This window comes from Cyprinus carpio, chromosome A11 (assembly GCF_018340385.1).
Source record: "Cyprinus carpio isolate SPL01 chromosome A11, ASM1834038v1, whole genome shotgun sequence".
NCBI classification, from domain to species: Eukaryota; Metazoa; Chordata; class Actinopteri; order Cypriniformes; family Cyprinidae; genus Cyprinus; species Cyprinus carpio.
This window is the reverse complement of record NC_056582.1, coordinates 13,627,262-13,649,713: the sequence shown is the minus strand read 5'-3', so window position 1 is coordinate 13,649,713 and position 22,452 is coordinate 13,627,262. Positions and strand designations below refer to the sequence as shown.

The 22,452-nt window shown below is 36.4% G+C and overlaps 1 protein-coding gene across 22 annotated transcripts in view; it reads right to left on the bottom strand.

Moving 5' to 3' along the window:
- The window catches only part of nfasca (neurofascin homolog (chicken) a), an 83,450-nt gene that overhangs the window by 50,364 nt on the left and 10,634 nt on the right, over positions 1 to 22,452 (bottom strand). The window contains exon 1 of one of the 22 annotated variants that reach the window (XM_042766320.1): positions 7,733 to 8,053. The exons of the other annotated variants lie outside the window; for them this stretch is intronic. The gene's annotated coding sequence lies outside the window, so the exon portion shown is untranslated. Of the gene's footprint in view, positions 1 to 7,732; positions 8,054 to 22,452 lie in introns of those variants that run through there. 22 annotated transcript variants of the gene reach the window in all.

Genomic DNA, 22,452 nt, shown 5'->3' with positions numbered 1-22,452 from the left:
ACCCTCCTACAGTACATCCTTTCAGCACAGCTTTAGTCTCTTCCATTCTAAAGTGAAAATGGATTCTGCCTAATCTCTGCCAGCACATTCAGTTTCCTCTCATTTCCTCCTGCACTGTTTAATTCAGTATTTAGCCAATCACAAAAAGGTCACATATTCGAGTAAACAGACCAATGGAAAACCTTCTTTGATGTGTTCTTGTATTGATTTTTTATCTCATTCATTCTGTTTTAGTGGATTATAAAAATCTGTTTTGCTTTGTGGATATCCTGTAACTCAATAAGGTGAGATGAGTTTGTGCCTCGGGAGAGACAGCGATAGGTGGGCAGACAACAGGAACGAATCCTACCACGCACACACCCAAACCCAGCTCTCCTGCAAAACACTGTTAATGACCCAGTAAACAATTCACACATACTATCATATGTTTTTTAAGTTACTTTATTTATTTATTTCTATCTTCTTATTTTTCTTCCTGCCCACATCTGAACACAAATGCAACCCAGTGGCTTATTATCCAAACTCTCCTGTCGTGGCCAGTGGTAGACGACCTGGTCACTAGGGCTCCATAGCAACAGAATCGGGTGAGGGGTGTTTGTGTGTAAATGTCTTTGAGTATAGCGCTCGTCCCAGAGGAGGTGTGGTCTATGCCCATTACCAAGCCAGCGTGTGCGTGTCCGTTATGGGGTGGCAATGTGTTGTTTTGAAAGTCAAGAAGGGATGGTACAAAACGTTAAACCTTTTTATTTACATTATCAGGTCTGTTAGGCACCACAATGTTAAATCAGACCCAAACGACAGGTTTTCAAAGGCATAAAAACGGAAAATAACAATGAAAATTTTTAAAGTCCGGACCTGTGTACTGTTGCTGGGATACTAAGTAATAAGAGTTCATTAGAGGTGCAGCAGCTGTGTGTTACTGCACAGAACAGGATTCTGGTAAATACAAAAATAAAAAACACTAGACAGTATGTTTCTGAATGATTTCCCTTTTTAAGTATTTTAGGAACAGCTTTAGAGAATTCAAAACAAAGAGCCACTCACAAACTAGCCTTAGACACTGTATTCTGTATGTAACGACAGGTTTTCAAAGGCATAAAAACGGAAAATAACAATGAAAATGGTGTTCATGCTGATTCCTGTGAAGCTCTTGAAGAACCCACCTCTATTGACTGCAGAAGTATCCTAAAAATAATAGATGAAAAGAAATGTCAAGGTTTTTTTGCCAGATGATGGACTGACTATTGATGTATCATTTATATTGATTGAATATTTATACTAAAAATAATAAAATGTTCTTCACACTAAGAAAAAAGGAAGGAAGGTTATTTGGGTAAACCAAAAATGGTTGCATCATTATGAAAATTCCGTTTTGGAACATTAATTTTTAAGATTGTAGGAAAAAAAAAGGAAACTTAATTCAAGATTCAAGAGTAAATTTTAATATCACGCCTTTACTGAAACAACACAAAAACACAGATTTTTTTTTGTAGTTTTTTTGTTTGGATTGAAGATGCACAATGGTTAGCAGGAGTGATGTTTTACAAAAATAGCTGCTGCGACTCATTTCATGGATGAGTCCATCTGCCTGGGGTTACTGTGGTGATTAAATACATTCTGGATCTCTTAATGGTCGTAGCTGTGCCATCCCACCTCCTGGGACACGGGTCCCCCGCTCCACCCCGTGTTTTGCTCCTCCTTCATTCGCTCTTATAAGGAGGGACTAGTGAATAGTGTAAAGGGTGTGATTATAGTCTCTAGAGACACCCACTCGCTGCCGAATGATAAGAAACGTGTGTTGAGTTTGATTGAATTTGCATGTGTGTTTGAGTCTACGTGTGAATGAGTGTGTGACAAATAAGGGGGGTCAGAGAGATGAGCTGCTGACAAATCCATTAATTAAACCTCAGAAATCTATCCAGTGCACAATAATAACTACAAGAAATGGTCCTGGATTTTAGGAGGGTGGGCTTTTCATTCTTTTGTGATTATTCTGGACACACGCTGCCATTAAAGCTTTTGTAATAGAGAAAGCCAATCAACCAATGAGATGGCAAGTGAGAATATGTCCCTCCTCGTACAGACAAAGAATAGACATGATGTCTTAACCCCAATGATCAATAAAAATGCAGCTAAAAGATCTAGAACAGTGATCCAAAATTAGGGGTTATGAAACCCCATTTTTGTTCTTGCTTTAAGTATTTTGTGAAGTTATATATAATTTGGGGTTATGAAACCCCATTTTTGTTCTTTATTTTTTTAATTAACAAATAAAATAATTTTAACAAATGTTACTTTAAAAATATTTAACTATTAATGTTAACTATTAATTAAAAATGTAATTAACATTTGTAAATAATTTGGGCTTTCAATGGAGTAAAATAATGTTAAACAATTGAACAACAACAACAGGTTAAAATGAGCCCATTTCTGTTTGGTGTCAGTGGAGAGGTACTGGGAAAATGTAGGGAAATTTGTGGTACAAACAAACAAAGGCTCCTCAAAGACAACACAGCTCTAAAACATGACTAGCATGCTGCTAAGAAACCCATAATCACACTTGAAACAAGTTTTATACAAACACTCTTTGCTAATCATATACAAAAAAAAAAAAAAAAAAAGAGAGACAGTCCCCCAAAAATACTGCTAATTACTTTGTGCTTTGCCTCAGAGGATCCAAAGGGTTCATGAGCTGTTTTTCAAGCCCCTGAAGCAGAGAGAGGATCAGCTTTGTGGGAGACCATCTCTGTCCTTAAACCATTCTGATTGAACCCGTTCCAAATGCTACAGGGTCAATGCAGTTGGTGCATTCAGGCACTGAAAATAATATATGCGCATGCTATTTACAGTGCTTTCTTAATTCTGTAGTTTATGCTAAAACCTAAAGCCTCAAGAGTCACCCTTCTGTCAGATCTAAAGACACCAGCAAATCGCAGTGGACTGACGTCTGATGAATCAGACTCATGTGAACTTCATGTTTGCTTCAGCTTGTACCGTTTCCCTCAGGTGCTGTGATTGTGCGCATGAGGCAATACGAGGTCATAATTCAGGTCAATGCTTTTTAGAGACATATAAATCATACATCTGAATTTATTCCTCACATTTGTTGATGGATTTTAGATATGTAATACAGCCTATCCCTTTCAGTGTGTGGATTATTTCTGCACGCTCACATTTCTGTCGCCCGTTATGCAACATCCATAAAACATGCTCTGACACCTTTGAGCTCCAATAGTGGCTACAAATGGATCAAAAATTAATGAAAAAAGAAATATATTTAAAGGGGTCATATGATGCGATTTCAATTTTTCCTTTCTCTTTGGAGTGTAACAAGCTCTTGGTGAATAAAGAAGATCTGTAAACTTGCAAAGACTAAAGTCTCAAATCCAAAGAGATATTCTTTATCAAAGTTAAGACTCTGCCATGCCTCCCTAAAACGGTGCATTCAAACACGCCCCCACATGTCTTCGTCACTATGTGGAAAAATTTGCTTAATGCCGCCCAAATGTTCACGCAAAGAAAGAAGGTGTGGTTTCAGTAACCGCAGTTAGTGTTGAAGCAGTCGTGTCAGAGAGATGCTGTGTGTATCGTTAAAGCAAAAGCACTTTATTTGGCCTTCTGAAAGTAGATGCATTTAGGAAGCTTCAAGATTACTTACAACAGAAAAGCAACACATTTTATGGACGACCGTTTCGTGAACCTAGGAGAGGAGGTAATTCTGACTTTTCTACGACAATCTGGCGCTTCTGAATCAGCTACTGTAAGTATGTTTTGTTATTAAAGTATTTGCTATTGACTGTTCAAATGCGGAGTTTTGCCCGTCGTGTGTGTGTGTGTGTGTGTGTGTGTGTGTGTGTGTGTGTGTGTGTGTGTGTGTGTGTGCGCGTGTGTGTGTATGAGAGAGAGACAGGGTCACATAGTGGAGTCAGCTGTCTTAACCGTCCGTGGCTTGTGTTCTGCAAACACATATGAGCTTCATCACTGTGTCTGACACACGACTCTGTTCCCCTTTCGGGCTTGAACTGATGGTAAAACTAAGGACATTATTAACTGTCTTAACATTTATTTTGAAAGACGAAGCTCGCGATTATGGGAATGGGTGTGATTCCTCAGATCCACGGCAGATGACACTACACCTCATTCGCGATTATGGAAAGGTTGGCCAATCAGAGCAGACTGCGCTTGTCAGAAGGAGGGACTTTGTAGAAAACGACGCGTTTGAGAATAGAGGACCTACAATAATGTACAGTATTTGAAAATGAATGTTTTTTTGAACATTAAAGCATGTCAACATATTCTGTTACACCAAATACACAAAATAATGATCTTTAAAAAAGCATCATATGACCCCTTTAAGGTTTTAATGGTGTGCTAATACTGTAGACTTTTCCTAAACCTTTTCCTTAATCCTACAGCCGAGTTTCTTCAGATTAGTCTTTGTCTTCTGGTGGTCTTGGCAAGACATACTGTGGTTTCTGTGTTCCTCTATATGTTTCTGAGTGAAACCAGGGCAATGTGCGTAATATACAATTATATCACATTACAGTATGTTACTCTTTCAGTCACACTTTCAGCAGGAAAAATCACGCAATTCAAGCGCAATACTCAAGGGTCCAGCAACTGTTCCCCATCTGGGATTCAAGCATCTGGCTCCATATTCTCTTCAAAATATCAGTTCTTACAGTATGATTTTACTGTAGCCGACCTTTAAGACTATTATGCTACATAACAAAACAGAAGCAACGGTCTGGAAGTGCTGACTAACAGCTATGAGTGCAGTTATTCTGCATATGATGGTAATTTTGCAGAGATTGCTACAATAGACTATGTAGATTCACTCTGCACCACACAGGCGGCAGAAGCGCTTAGCTACTGTGGACACGAACACAAGGGAAACGATTAGTACTCCAGAAGAGCATTGCCAGTGTCGCCAGTGTAAAATCTCTCTTTATGGAAAGCAGAAGGCTTTTTAAAGGACACTGACCTGGACTAATTGGAGAGGTTCTGGTACAATCCATCCATGTCTAGCCCAATCTCAGGACGTAAATGAGCAGTACCAGACCATTTTTTATTCTATAACAGGGCATTTATCCAATCTGAAAGGCAGCATAAATTACATGAAAGTACATAACTGAATCTAGACAGTGATTGTACAAAGTAAATAATTCATTCTTTTTGTGCAATCAGTGCACATTTTATTGGTAGATCATCAGGCATGATATTAGTTCAGTGAGGAGGAGACCAGGACTATGCATACTAAGCACTAAGCTTATGTAACGGTTTACCAACCGTGACACCTTACTATTTCTGAAGTTTACAGCATACATACATACATACATACATACATACATATATATATATATATATATATATATATATATATATATATATATAAACAACATGCAAATTTTCTTGGATGATTGATTACATTTGACCTACTAAACAACAGAGCACTACTTGAAAAACTGATTTTTGAACATTTGGGCGGCATTACGCAAATATTTCCACATAGTGACGAAGAGATGTGGGGGCTTGGCAGTGTCTTAACTTTGATAAAGAATATCTCTTTGGATTTGAGACTTTAGTCTAGATTCTCAGGTGTGTTGGGTTAAGAATGAATCTAAATGTGCCACTGTAGGAAAAATTCACCCCACACAAAAGGATGAGCTTTCCAGCCCACCATACACAGAAAGCACAGATCTACACAATCAGACCCTTGTATTGCATGTCTGGTTGTATGGCTGATTCAACAGCGCTGATGATATTACACACGTCATAATGTCACTGTCACAAGCCCAAGATGTTTTTGCCTTTTTCCAGGTGCATTCATCCAGAACTTCACTCTACAAGGATCTGGTTCTGGTCTAGGCCACTAACAATATTTACATTAAGGCGTGACAGAAGCTCTTTTGTAAAATGACACTGGCCTATTTATTCCCATGTGTGTTGCAGAGACAAATCCTGACATGTCACCATCAGCCACATGTGAATGCTGCACATCAGCTCAATGATGGAGTTTCCTGGAAAACATCAAAGTCTGGACAGCAAACAGACTTTTTCTGACTTCATATGACTGCTATGATGTAAATATCCCAATCTCAAGAGTTTGGAGGCGGGACTACGTTTCTATATAATTAGAGTAGATTGAATTTCTGTGTAAATTGTTATCGCTATTCTATTCATTTATTTATATAAACAGTTCTTTTTATAATAATTTTGCACTGAATTGAATTCACCCTTCAATTTTATGTTTTATGAAGGATTTGTATGAAAATATATTTCACCTTGATATTTATGGTTTTAAAATTACAATAACACAAACTGCTCCCTTTATAGTGAACATTAAATACAGTAATCATTTAAATCGCTTAGTAAAAAGTGCAAAAAATACAAATAATTGTGTAAACAGAAACAAGGCAGATGAAGAGAAAGGGGAAAATACTGAGAAGAGATGTTGAGAATGAGAGCTCATAAAAGAACCTAAAAAAGGAGAAACACTCTAAACACACTTTAATTAGTGAAGGCTAATTGCTGTTTAATTGCATGCTGAAATAAATATCGAGTAAAAGGTCTTGTTGAATTGTAACAATCTCTCAGTTGGCCCTATAACCACCCTGAGACAAAGACAGAAACACCACACTGGAGAGTGTAAATCCACACAGATCACACAATGACAGCTCAGAGAGTGTGTTTGAGGTTGTCAAGTGCAGTTGGTTTGTGTTGGTGTATGTGCATCAGTAAAAGAGTGTTTGTTTTTGTTTTTTTTATGTGATTCGCATGCTCCATCCTTAGCTAAACACTTCATGGAACTGACTGAAAGCTCTAGTTTAATTTTAGGGTAAAACAAAGACTACTCCTCAGTCTGACAGGAGCTGAGATGACATTCAGTGATGTGGTGGCTGCGAGACACGCAGACAGACAGAACACTTTAAAATGTGAGGGCAATGCAACAGAGTTCACAAAGGTCATGGCCAGAGCTAGTTAAGTTTACAAGACCCCGATCGCGCAACATGTAGCCCAGCGTCCAATTCAAAGATCAATATGTTCTCATCTGCAGCCAGCCACTCATCAGTATGTGTCTGAATAATTTGAAAAAAAATATTAACTCATGAAATCACATGCAATATTCTCTTTTCATATATTATTTGGCCAATAATATATTATTCATCATTCTGACTACAAGTGGACACTCATTAAAAAACAAAGTCTCATAGGCCCTCTATTAGAAAAGTGTGCAGCTACCATGACCAACCAAAATCACAGCTCAAAGGCACACAATTAGAGAGAAAATAGCAATACATGCAGATTGCCTATCTTCCAAATATTTATTTAATGTAATCTTTCAAATGTTTATTTAATGTCAATATTTAATGTCAAATATCTCATTTAATTTCTGATTTAAAAATAATTTAAAATTTAAATAATTTAAAATAATTAAAAAATAAATTCTGTTTATTTCAATATTTACATTTTAATGTTTATATAAAGCTTAATATAACTTAACAGAATAAGCCACAAGTCTAAATGTGTCAGACCAACAAAGCCCAGTGTAATGCAGTCAGCATGTGGGATGAAACACACATAAAAATGAATGAAAGAGAAAAGACACATGCTGGCAGCCCTTTCTCTCCTTCCAGAAACAAAAAAGGCAATTATCAGCCCGCTGTAGTCTGCTTTTGAATCTAGGCAGAGACACACCAATGAAACACATAAGAAAACAAATTGAATTTACCTCTCAGGCAAGGAGGTCTCCGTATCTGGTAAGAGTGAGCTGGCCTGTCATCTCTATTAGAGTAGATTCCTCTTTCATTTGTGCCGGCTGTTTGCTTGGTTTAAAATCCTTTGACTAGAGGAGTAGGTCACTGTGGCTTACAGTCTGTGCCATCAAGAAGAAGAGCATGTGTGTAGTTCCTTAATGACGTGTCTTCTGAGGGCTGTTATGCCTCTGTGCATCCTTACCTCAAGCCTTTACTAACTGTCTCTGATGCTCTCTTTCTTTCTGCCTCCCTCACGCACAGCAAACACAGATTGCCCCGTCTGCCACCTCCTACTTTGACTTCTCCCACCCACCTAATGAATAATTAATCACAGTGTGGGTAGACCACTCCCCCTTTGAAAAAGATCCCCACACACATGCTCCACACAATAAAAAACGCATACACACATCAAGGAAAAAAACAAACACATGACATATATGTAAACCAAGGCTGTCGGGTGCGCTGTCCTCCCCCTTTCTCAGCTGGTGGGAATTTAGTGTTTCTCAGGCTGGGCTAGAAGACTCTCCCCTCCTCCAGGCTTTCCTTCTGAGCTTGACCTCTCTATTATGACCTGCGTCTCAACCTCGTGTATGTCTGGACCCCTTTTCACTCCCTGCTCGCCCTCATATCACCTACTGACAAATCAATATGATGTCAACAACATGCTAATGCTCACTGTATATGATTAGAGGAGACTAATATAGAGAGAGATTGATAGATGCCAGTGCCAGAGAATTTGAGTTAAATGATAAAGATATTTAACCTCTTGCTTCCAGTCAAAAAAATGGTTAATTAGTTCATTAAAGGAATAGTAATTAAATCTACCTTAATTTACAATAATAATTCTTCAGGGCATTTTGATATATAGCAGAAAGGGACATACTAGCAAGGTCAATCACATTCATAGTAACATGCCAAATTACTATTGCTTACCATAAACCATCTAAAAGCCAAGGACTGCAGGTGATTGACAACTTTACTCTCAGCAGGACCCTTAATCCTGTGTCTCCAAGGTGGATTTGCAATTTTAAGGTATTTAGTTTTCTAAGGTAAGCACATTAAATTATGATAAGGGGTCTCCTCTGTGATTGCAGCAGGAGTTCAACAGCAAGCATGAATGCAAAGATAACAGCTCAAACACTCATTTCAATGCGAAGTGAGACTAAACACTGGAACAACTTCTCTATTCCCCAGTTTGCTACACAAATCAAGGAATGTCAAGATTTAACAGTGTTTGTTGTTGTAGCGTATTTGCTTGTGACCTCAAACATACACAGTCCAAGCGCAGTGAAGAGCAGAATGGGTTTCCCTTATTATGAGACATTTTTCACATATTTTCCTTTCCACTGACGTCTTTTGTGGGGGCTCCTGTGTTGGCAGATGCAAAACAGAGGGAGTTAGCCTAAATAAAAGGTTTGTTTCAGTTCTTCATGATTGGCACAGAAGTTAATGCTCTGGGGAAGCAGTGAGAAAGGGAAAAGACATAGGAAGACATAAAAAGTAACAATTCTTTCAAAAACTGTTTACACAAACTTTTCACATTCTCTAGAGATTCAGTAATGGCACTGTGGTGCTGCTGTGCAGTAGTGAAGAATGCATGTTTGAGAACCATTAACACAATGCAAATCAATTGGTTAAGGTAATTTTTGGAAATGTAACCAGTACTAAATATGACTGAATGCGTTTACTACCCCTTACTATTTTATTTTTACAACCTGAAAACGTCTGATAAATAGGGGACTAACAGGATAAAGTGAACATTATTTGTCTGATAATGTGACATGGCAGGAAATTGCAACTGGTATAGAGTATTGAGGTGCTATATGTTTGGTTTTAAATGGCAGGAAATTGCAACTTGTGTTGATGTGACATGGCAGGAAATTGCAACTGGTGACATTTGTGCTTTTTTTCAGTTTCTTATAAATATCTAAATGGCTAAAGTCTAATCTCACTGTAATCAGCACAAACTAGGCTATAATAATATGTGAGCAGCATGTATGTACATGATTGTGTTTTTGAGAAAAAAAATGTTATGCGTGGTTAGTGAAAACTAAAAATGTTAAATCACTTGAATAAGGCAATAAAACACATACAGAAAATTGGTTCCCAGGAATTTTGAGAACTGGAGCTTGTAGCCTAGAATTTTTTTTTTCTAAATGATGTGAAAATCATCTTGTTTACTCACTTACAGAAAACAATATATTAATTTAAATTTTCTGAGACACTTTTTGTTGGTAAAAGTCATATGCGAGTAGGCGTCAACTATCATGAATTCACACCTGAGAAGACAAAGGCCTGCATAATGAGCTGCATAATGAGCCATTCAGTCAGCTGTGTCACTGAGAGGGATGAGTTACAAGAAAGAATGTGAGGACAAAATAAATGTATATAATTTTATGTTTGTAGTTTTATTTAGAATATATTTAATTATCCCACAACATAATTTAATATTCACTTGTGAGTGCAGTTAAACAGTTTTATTAGGAACAATCAAAGCTGACTTTCAAACTGAATTTTTTGCATCATTACTCCAGTCACACAATCCTTCAGAAATCCTTTTAACAATCTTATTTTCTACAAAACAATTTTTTATTGTTATTATTATCATTATTATTATTATTATTATTATTATTATTATTATATTAATGTTTGAAAAGAGCTGAGAATATTTTTTTTTTTAGGTTTTTTAGGGGGGATAAATTGAAAGAACAGCAATGATTGTTACATTTGTTACAGTTACATTTATTGTTACATTTATATTATTTACATCAAGCTTTTGAATGGTATAGTAGTGTATATTGTTATTGAAACTTTATAATATTTCACTTGATTATACATTTAGTCAGGAATTATAGTTTGGAAAAAGTCTTTGGAAAAAGTGTAACTAGTAAAATGTTTACACGTTATGTGAAAACTAGTACAAGTATATAAATAAATAAAAAGAGACTTACTCGTGTTTCTGATCTCTGCTGGATAAAGCACTTCATTCTTTTTTTCTGAGGAAATCCAAATCTCAAATCCTCAACCACATCACATCTTTTTGGGGTGAATTATGTCTTATTCCTCTCATCGCGAAGTAAACAGTAAAATAATAAAAACTTGAACAGTCTCGCTGCGTTGTCTTCTGTTGTGTGGGCGTATTCAAAAGCCGCGCGCTTCAGTGAAATATTTGAATCTCAAAAGCGTGCTCGGCGCGGGGGCGTGGTCGCATTACAAGATAATGAAGGGAGACGTGAAAAACGGACATCGCGTTGTTTTCATATGGATTACTTTATCACAGAATATTTGTTTTCAGCAGCACTTGTTTAGTTTTAAAAGTAGACATGTCAGGCTTTCTATAGATATCTCTCTCATGTCTCTGTGTTGAGTATTCACTGAGTTACAGTTCATTTTAATGACGCATTTGTATCTGAAGATCAGCGCAGACAAAGGCTGCAGACAGCACTCCTTGTTTGTTATCTTTATTTTATAAGTGCACAAAGTTTTGTTGTTATTATGTCTGTATACAAAAAAAAGTAGACCCTTTACAGATTCGATTGATGTATTGCACTTATCTGTACGATCAAAACTGAAAGTGTAATTTAAGTTCTTTTCGGGGTTATCAGGAGAAAATACCCCAAAACGCGTATACGCGTTAATCGACTCCAGAGGGTTAACTGTTGTTATTATTATCTAATTTTTTGCTATTGTGGAAGACCAATGATTAATTTTAATAAAACTCAAACAGTCACAGTAATTACATTTCACCATATAAAAATGAGGTTGTTACAATTTTTAAAGATGTTATTGTTTTTGATAATGAACATAAATTAACATCTGCATCCATACTCAAGCTACTGTCAAATGTGCTTTTCTGAGAGTCAAAAAATGTAGTATTATTAATATTGCAGCAGCAGCCTGCACTGCACTGTAAACTGTGTTCAAGACACTTGCGATCAAAGCCATGCAACACAAACCTGCTTCATGATTTGAAACAATATCACTCATTAGAACATGAAGATACTAAGAAATGTATTTTTCTATTAAGACATTTATTTTGTTAAGGAAAAATGGCTGGAAAAGTGTAAAGAATTCAAAAACGTGAAGTGTTTGTCATGTTCTGATTAAACTGGGTGATAACAAAAAAACATATACAGCAAATGGACATTCACTCCGTAATAGATTGTCAGTAAAGTGACACCAAGAGATTTTCATTCAGTGACAAGTTCTGAGGTAAAGAAATCTGTATTCAAGTCATGCAGACATTAAAAGGCTATGAGCAAAGACATTCCTGCTGTGTTGCCATGCCAGAGCATACAGTCACAAACGGCCCGTCTTTCAATTGCATCAGGTGTAACTCTAATTGGATTGTTTAAATATTTAAACCAGCTTGAGGGACACAAAGGCAGAGGGATAGGGAGGGGCACGGGTGAAAAAGAGCAAGAGCGGCAGAGGGGGCAGAAGAAGAGAAAGAGATGACAGGAGAAGAAAGGGCAGAGGAATATGGATGTATCTGAGAAAGATAGAAAGGCTCTTGTTGTTTGTGGACCTCCAGGACAGGACATGAGTAAAACAAAGAGAAGCAACAGTGGAACATCATGGCTGTTTGAGCAAAGTAAGACCTCCTTTGTCTGTGTCGGGGGAAATTAAAGATTTTTTTATTTTGTTTTTGTTTTTCTTCTTTCTCAGCAATCAACGGGGCGGCTCATTACAGACTAACGAGAGGTCTGAAGAGCACACTTGGGAAGGCTGGGAGCTGCCAAGTTTATGAGAGAGGCCATATACAAAAGCTGTCAGTAATGAGTTGAAATGGGTCCATGTGAGTCCCACTGGAGTGAATCCCACTCTGGCATGTTTGGTCATGTAAACCAGCAGCTTTCGAGCACTTGTTTGTGTGTCAAAGGAACAGACATAAAACTGTGTGTATAGCCAGATCAACATAATGGCAGTGTCACTGGTATTTATTCTAATGACAGTAAAATAAATAGTTTATTATGACATATGCTACCATTTGGGATCAATGAGATTTATCTTATGCTCACCAAGGCTGCATTTATTTGATGAAAAATACTGCAAAAATAGTTATGATATATTCTATTATTTTTAATGAAATAAATTATTCTTATGCTGACTTTTTTTTGTACTGTATGGAGATGGTGAAATTTGGGGTTGGTTGAAAGCTGTAAGTGGAGATTGGGTTTTGGTGCAAAAAATAGTTTTTTTTTTTTTCTTTGAGGATTCCTTGATGAAAAGAAATTTCAAAAGATCAGTATTCATTTGAAACTGCAATATTTTACAACATTATCAATGTCCTTTTTTTCACTTTTGATCAAATTAATGCATCCTTGCTGAATGAAAGTATTTTCTTTCAATAAAAAACTAAATAATAATAATGGGATGAAATATTCCTTTAGGAAAAGCTTTTGTTTTGTTTCAAAGACAGCACAGATCAGTAAGATACATGCTGCATGTTAGCTAATAGCACTTGGCAACAATCCCATTCTCAATGGTTGGTCAGATCAACAAAGTGTTAAAGTCATCTAGATGAAGTAGTATACAGGTGTACATGCTATGTAGCTCCCATGCCTCCCATCTGTTTATGTGATATACCACTTCCTTAGCTAATAAGAGGCATTATACATCATGATATCTACTAAACCCATAATACAAAGAGTGAGTTGACTCTGAATAGTTAACTATTCTGATTTACCAATTTAGGTAAGCATGCATTAAAGGGATAGTCCATACAAAAGGAAAATTGTCATTACTCACCCTCACATGTATGTCTTTATATCTTTTGTGGAACAATGTTTTTGTTATGTTTTGTTTTTTTTTTTTGTTGTGTTTTGTTTTTTTTGAGTAACTCCATTGACAAAGACAGTTCTTCAAAATTTCTTCTGTCGTGTTCCTCCTCAGAAGTCTGGAATGACCTGAGGGTGAGTAAATGATGACAGAATTATAATTTTTGGAAGAACCATCCCTTTAATACTGATGCTGTATCTAATGCAAGCCTAAAAGACATGTTAAGAGAACAAATACGTTGAAAAGTTTTCTCTGGTCCTGTTGATGAGGTCTGGCAGCTCTTGGGGACAGCTGGTCTTTCGTTTATCAGGTCCATACCTCTCCACACACATTCTGTCCTTCTCTTTCCCACCCTCCATTGATCCAAAGACCCTACTCCACTTATCCTGCTGTGTACAGAGCCGGTCTGAGGGTCAGATTAATGGCAGCCCTTCAGAACAGCTGCTGCCGAAGGCAAAGCAGATACATCCACATTAGTCTTGCAACTCTTGAGACAGTCCTCCCTTTCTTCCATGATCCAATTCACTCTCTTCTAATATATATTTAACAAGAGGGAACAAAATCGAAGAAAAAATAAAAAAGAGTTTTTATGACTGAAACAACATAAATTCTATCCGGATCAATGATATTGATTCTCTTCCATATATCCTGAAGCTCTTCTTTTGGGCCCTTTAAAGTGAAAATTCCCTCCTTCAGTTCCACCATTTCTTGCTTTAACTCACATTCACACATCTTTAACACATTCAGATACAGCTAAAACATGAATGGATTCAGTGGCTTCATAAATAAAAAGTGTCTCATGTACAGGGTCGTGACATAATCAGTTATGTAAACCATTAAATATTTAAAGGGTCATAGTTTAAGCTCATGTGCCTTATCTAGGGGTGCAACGGATCGTAGATGATCCATGATCTGTACGGACCAGGCCCCACAGTTCGGCATTCATGTGATTTGCGGATTAACGGTTAAGGTTAACCATCATAGAGTGAAAGTTTGTCATTTGCACGTTTTGTCTTGCCAGTTTACACATTCAAGCAGTTTTACTTCGCGCACTGTTTTCTGTGTGCTCAGCCACTGCTGCACACACCGAAGTGCACACACAGAGAGAGAGAGAGAGAGAGAGAGAGAGAGAGAGAGAGAGAGAGAGAGAGAGAGAGACCACGTGATTCCTCTTTTACATACACACAAAGTTATGTTAAAATACCTGTTTTGGCAAGTATTCTATTAAACAGTCGTTTACTAACGTAAACAGGTGAGAAAGAAACCGGATGTGTGTCAGTATAGGCCCGTGCATTTGGTCTTAAAGAAACAGCAGTAACCTGCGAATCAAATAAAACCACAGCTTTAACAAAAATTAATCTGTATTTAAAAAAAGTGAAAAGTGAAAGTGACATGACATACAGCCAAGTATGGTGACCCATACTCAGAATTCGTGCTCTGCATTTAACCCATCCAAAGTGCACAAACACAGCAGTGAACACACACACAACGTGAACACACACCCGGAGTGACATACAGCCATTTATGCTTGGATGCCCGGTGAGCAGTTGGGGGTTCGGTGCCTTGCTCAAGGGCACCTCAGTCGTGGTATTGCCGGCCCGTGACTCGAACCCACAACCTTAGGGTTAGGAGTCAAACTCTCTAACCATTACATGCTTGTAATTTGTGTAATTGTTCTTGTTTTATTACTAACTTTATTAGTTAAACTAGTAGTTGTTGCTGTGGTATAAAAGTACCTAAAGTAAACTTTTTTTTTTTTGCTGATACGAAAAATTATCTGATCCCTGACTCAAAATCCGTATATGATCCAAACCATGAGTTTTGTGATCCATTGCACCACTAGCCTTGTCTAACCACAGAGCAGATGTCAGGCAGGCCACAGCCTTGACACAAACACAATAACTCTAACAGCAGGGTACCTGGCTGTCTGAGTTTGCCCCAATAAGCTGCCAACACATGAGTTAGCTCAAGCAGGAACATGGGTAGACTCTGTAATTCAATGAAGACCCTAAACAGCAGGGCTATTAGAAGTGTAAAAGGTCACAGTGTTTGGATCAGAATGTTCTCAGTGATGTAAACAGTTTCTCTGAAGTACTACTTAACAGATCTCATAAAGACAGAGATCGAGAATTACAGAGAATGAGAGAGGAAACGACTAAGGAAGCAGCTGGTCAAAAAAGGCAAATGAAATCAACACAAATGATGCTAAATATCTATTATCCATACTTATGAAACTGGTTCTGCAGGGCTCACAAAATGTCAAAATCCCTAAAAGCCATCCGGGCAGGTATTCTTCACATTTAGGTTTGCCCAAAATGAATTTAACTAGCCCGAATAAAAAAAGGCATCAGCTGAACTTTGCTGTGGACAAATCAGCATGATCAGCAAAAACTAGTAGCATATAGTGTTGTAACGATTCACTCAACTTACAATGCGATAAAATTCACGATACAGATTATACAATACAATTTTCGTACTATTTATTTATATATTATAAATTATATAAATTATTGAAAAGGTGTCCTTTTATTATTTCTCAGACAAAATGCTGCATATTTCTTTGTGAAATTGAAATGTCAAATATTAAAACTAACTTGAAATTTTAAAAGAAATCTGAAATCAAATAAAAAAAATTAATACAAATAAATGAAATCTCTTCATATAAACAAAGGCTTTGTCTGTGCTCTATTTAAAATCAGAGGCAACCACTGCATTTGAAATACGATCTATAAAAGATGCTAAATACATGTTATTTAGATTGTATAATTTCAAAATTTAAAGCAAAAACAGAATGGTTTGATTTTAGCTTTGTGAATAAGACACAAATGTCACTCTCTGACAGCAGGTGGCACTAATGGAACAGTAAGTATTTATAGGCTGCTACCCCTTTAAGACCAAATGCACGGATCCAATATAATGATGCACAGGAGATTTCTTTCTCCACTGTTTACGTTCACTTAAGACATAACCAACTGTGTTTACGAGAATACTTGCAGAGACAGTTATTTTGAAATAATTTTGTGTGTACGTGTTTATTCAGAAGTAAGGATACGAGAAAGAGGAATCAATTCTGTGTACACGCACTGTCTGAAATGCGGCTCTCTGTGTGCTCTTTGAATGAGTGCGTGCAGCCTTGAATGCACACAAATGAGCCAAGTTCTGGAAGCAGATTGGCCAATGCAGCATTCTGTTGGGGTCAAAAACAACAAAGACCCCCCAAATATTCAGAATAGTTGATTAATACGAGTTTTCAATGATAAATTCTGAATCTTTTGCATTTAGTGCCCTTCAGTCTTAAACATGTCGTTACATCCCTAGCTTTAGCCATATTATTTTGCACAAAATAATTGGAAAAGCTGAATTTTCTGCATCATTACTTCAGTCTTCAGTGTCACATGATCCTTCAGAAATGATTATATTATGTTGATTTGCTGCACAATTAATATTATTGCTCATTCTTATTCTAGGCTTATTCAAAAACATTAAAAAACAGTATTGTGTTTGTGTGTGTGTGTGTGTGTGTGTGTGTGTGTGTGTGTGTGTGTGTGTGTGTGTGTGTGTGTGTGTGTGTGTGTGTGTGTGTGTGTGTATTGTGAGTAACAAATATAGAAATATATTTTTTCTTGTATTGTATAGTCTACATTATATCTAACCAAATGAATGAATGAATGAATGAATGAATTAATTAATTATAATAATATTTCACAATACTCAGGTTTGTCCAGCTTCACAAATTCAATCCATTTTTTTAGATAAAAAATGAGTTGTAATGCTTGTGAGACTTCTCATGCTATCCAAGCCAGCTATACAAGCATAAACTTTTTAAATGTGTTTTTTTTTATGGAAAAATCTCTCTAAATTACACCATAATAGTCAGAATAAACTCAATAAATGACATAATAAAAATCATAATTCTCTCACATGATACAAGCCAACCATATACAAATATCAATGATTTCCACACAATTTCTCCTGTTGGAGAAAAAAAAAAACACACACACATGCTAAGATTCCTCCCAAACAAAAGACTTAGATGACTATGGTGGAAACTGATGTGAGATTCCTGATCTGTGTCAATCAAGCAAAACATTTTGAGAAAAAGCACATGTGCATATACACACATGACCTATAAAACAAACTTTTGTGGGGCAAACATCAAAAACATATGGATCTTGATGAACCACGCCACAGATCAGGGCTCTGAGCGTTTAACTGTGTCAGTTGAAGAGTCAACCCCAGGTCTGACATCCAGTGTGTTAAACCCTGGGGTCACGGTTCAGTGACAGAAGGCTGAATCAGAGTGAGTGTTAACAAAAAGCCCTTCCTTACTTGTCGGTCAAACGGTGGCTGTCGTGCGCAGGCCCATTGAACCCTCCCCCTCAGCTCTTCAGGAGCCTCTATCAACAGGAGGTGTTGTCATTTCTTCAGTTAATTGCTGGCTGAGCCCCAATCTGCCCTCAAGAAGTCTGGATAAGGCAGGGAAAGCTTTGGTCTCCCGCCAGAGCGTGCGTGCATCCCCCAAAACTCGCACACATGCACCAACATCCAAGAATACAATGGGGCAAAGCAGCTGGACTGCAGAACCACAAGACCATCCTGAATACGTAATTACGAACCAAGACAAGCCATCTGTGCCATAGAGATAATAGCATCTGCTTTAGATCAATAATATGCACAAATAAAGAAAGTGGATTTTTTTTTATCCACAAGATTTCCTACTACATCAATTCAAAGCTTCCTTTCTACAGTATGACATAACACACGGTTTAAGCCTATGCACTAATATGAGGGGCCTTTGATAATGATGTAACCTCCCCTTGGGACCCAACAAACACCTGTTCTGTATGAAAACACTGATAGAGATTTGTAACCCTATATATAGGTCTCAGAGGGGCGGCTGGGGGTCCTTCAAAAAGACTAAATAAATGTACATGGGTTAATTCAGATTTTTAGCTGCTTGCAAAAGAAAAAAGTCTGTATCTATAAATGAGGATGAATAATACAACTGCAAGGACTGGTGTGTCTCTGTATACTACAGACTCATGGCACTAATTACAGGAAATTAACTTGCATTGCATTATCTTTCAGACTAAGAAAGAACAGGACAAATTACCTAATATATTTTTTAAAAAGCATTTATGCTTAGGCTGCATTTATTTGATCAAAAATACAGTAAAAACAGTAATACTGTGAAACTGTATTACAATTTAAAATAACTGTTTTCTATTTGAATATTTTTTAAATATTATTTATATAATCTGTGTCTCTAATAATATTATTTATTCCTCTGATGGCAACAGTAAATTTTCAGCATCATTACTCCAGTCTTCAGTGTCACGTGATCACTAAAATGTTGATTTGGTGCTCAGGAAACATTTCTCATTATTATCAATGTTAAAAACAGTAGTGCTGCTTAATAATTTTGTGAAAACTGTGATACTTTTTTCAGGATTCTTAGATGAACAGAAAGTTAAAAGAACAGCTTTTATTTGAAATAGAAATCAATTGTAACATTACAACTGTCTTTATTGAAATACATTTTAGCATTCATGTTCATCCATCCATATATTTTTGAATGGGTACAAATATAATATATATATATATATATATATATATATATATATATATATATATATATATATATATATATATATATATATATATATATATATATATATAAAACCAGGCTACAAAACAAGACAGAAAGAGTGTCGTCACGACTGCAGTCTCATCCTCTTCAGAGCCGTGGGAAAAGACAAGGATAAAAGTGTCACTGCTTACAATAAGGTTATTTTAGATGCGTCAAATTACAGACACCCCCCTCTGAGAAACACCTGCAGGCATGGTTATTATTTCTAGGGACAAAACGCTTGTGCCAAACCAAGGTTATCACATCTCAGCTAATTAGATGGAACAAATACAGCCAAGGATACCCATGAATCTTAAAAATATCAGCATAACACTTTCAACTAGACATTTTAGGCTAATTTAAAGAAGCAGTAATTAATTAAATGATGCAATGTGATAAAGGGAGTTGTTCTCTAATACAACAAGCAGGTTACTGTGTTTCTGTGAACATTAGGTGAAGCTCTGAATCTGACCTACATGTAGCAGGCAGACAGAATCCTTAATAGAATCAGCACCTAAAGGTATAGTTTGCCCCCCCCCCCCCCCCCCAAAAAAAATATATATATACATTTGTCAGACGCTTTTATCCATAATATAATATATGACCCTGGACCACAAAACCAGTCATAAGTGTCACTTTTTGAGATTTATAAACCATCTGAAAGCTAAATAAATAAGCTATCAATTGATGTATGGTTTGTTAGGATCGGATAATATTTGGTTGAGATACAACTATTTGAAAATCTGGAATTTGAGGGTGCAAAATAATCTAAATACTGAGAAAATCGCCTTTGAAATTGTCCAAATGAAGTTCTTAGCAATGCATATTACTAATCATAAATTAAGTTTTGATATATATTTATAGTAGGAAATTTACAAAATATCTTGGAACATGATCTTTACTTATGATTTTTGGCATAAAAGAAGAATCAATAATTTTGACCCATACATTGTATTTTTGGCTATTGCTACAAATATACCCCAGCGACTTAAGACCAGAATCCAGGATCACATATTTGCATTTAAAGTGATTTTACTCTAAAGAACATGCCATTTTCTCTTACAGAGACACATTCAGCATGAGATACAATCAGGGTTATCACAGTTTAAAAAAAAAAGTTATTACTTGAAATAAATATTAACTGAAATTTTTCAATCTAGTTGCCAAGTCAAATTTTCTGATTTACATTTAGTTTAACTTTATGTACTAAAATAACTAAAACTATAATAAAATATAGATTTAATATATATTTAAAGATATATTTAAAAAACAAACAAACAAAATATGTTAAAAGCATTAATAAATGAATAAAACATTAAAGGGTTAGTTCAGCCAAAAACGAAAATTATGTCATGAATGACTCACCCTCATGTCGTTCCAAACCCGTAAGACCTGCGTTCATCTTCGGAACACAGTTTAAGATATTTTAGATTTTAGTCCGAGAGCTTTCTGTCCCTCCATTGAAAATGTATGTACGGTATACTGTCCCACGTCCAGAAAGGGTAATAAAAACATCATAAAATTAGTCCATGTGGCATCAGAGGGTCCGTTAGAATTTATTGAAGCATCGAAAATACATTTTGGCCCAAAAATAACAAAAATTACGACTTTATTCATCATTTTCTTCTCTTCCGTGCGCCCAATAACAAAGAAAACACGTCAGCAGCGTTGTACGTCAACAGTCACAGCAGTCGCGTTCACAACAGACCCGGAAGAGAAGAAAATGATGATAAAGTCGTAATTTTGTTATTTTTGGGCCAAATGTATTTTTCGATGCTTCAATACATTCTAACAGACCCTCTGATGCCACATGGACTACTTTGATGATGTGTTTTTATTACCTTTCTGGACGTGGACAGTATACCGTACATACATTCTCCATGAGGTACTGAAGCTCTCGGACTAAATCTAAAATATCTTATACTGTGTTCCGAAGATGAACGGAGGTATTACGGGTTTGGAACGACATGAGGGTGAGTCATTAATGACATAATTTTCGTTTTTGGCTGAACTAACCCTTTAACAGAGATTTGAGTAATTTATTAATTAATTTTAGTTTTTGAACTAATTCAAAATATTAATAAGAACTATAATAGTATCTAAATGACACTATATGGGTGCACTGGGTACAATGAGCTTAATGGAGAGTGACATGCAAAAGACATGAGATAGATCCCTATAAAAACACCATTAATGAAAAATTACTCTCCATTTGAAACACATAAATTAAATGTCTTGTGTCAACATACATTTATAATGGCATCCCCCTCCCCATGTTAGTTTGCCCTCAACCATCACCTTCATCTTTGGCTTTTACATCTCAGTGAGCAACTGCGTTATCGAAACTAATCTTAATTTAATGTTCTCAAATTTAAATTAAACCCTGACATTTAAAGCTAACCTGCAATGGTGTATTAGGTTATAAACACAATCACCTTCTGGGTGACTCACCCACATGAAAGCCAAAAGGCACAACAGTGTGACACTTCTGCATGTAATGACCTTCAAAACAGCCGTGGTGACACTGACCTTTGGGTTATGGCCCTGGAGAAGAAAAAATAAACTTTATATCGTAACCTCACAGAGATAAAGACCAATCTGTGTCATCTGAATGCAATCACAATGACAAACAGACTGATAAATGCCTTAAATGGAGATGCTACTCTAATTAACAGCGACGCAAGGAGATGAGAAAGAGTGATACAATGGAGAAGAAACTGAGACTGATGGTTGATAGACATCCCGACATTAACAAACCCTCATTTCCTGACCTTTGCTGAGATTAGCCATTTAGCAATGCGCTCAGGATAGGACTGTCTGAACACATTAGCCACTAGCCCATGGTGACCCAATTAAAACATCATAAATGAAAAGCTGCAGCATAACTAAGAGTCTAAACAACTTAAATGACAGGACTGAATAGCCCTTATTTGGCCTGAGGTCAATACGACCTGTATTTTGCGGGGCACAACAGAGTTAGCACTACGCTAACAACAAAACAAGCTATCATTTCCAATGTGGGATAAATGCTGAAATATTTGAATCATTGCCTAATCCTGAAGTAGTAATTTCTTGAGCACTTCTTCATTCATTCAAACAACATTATTTTTGAGCTGCAAATCCAGCTTTTTTTTTTTTATTATTATTGATGTATTTTTTTTTTTTTTTTATTTTTTTATATAATATATATAATTTTTATAATATATATACAAATGCACACGCACACATTTATAAATATATTCATCTGGTATTATGAGGCCGATTCTACTTATTGTAAGCTAACAG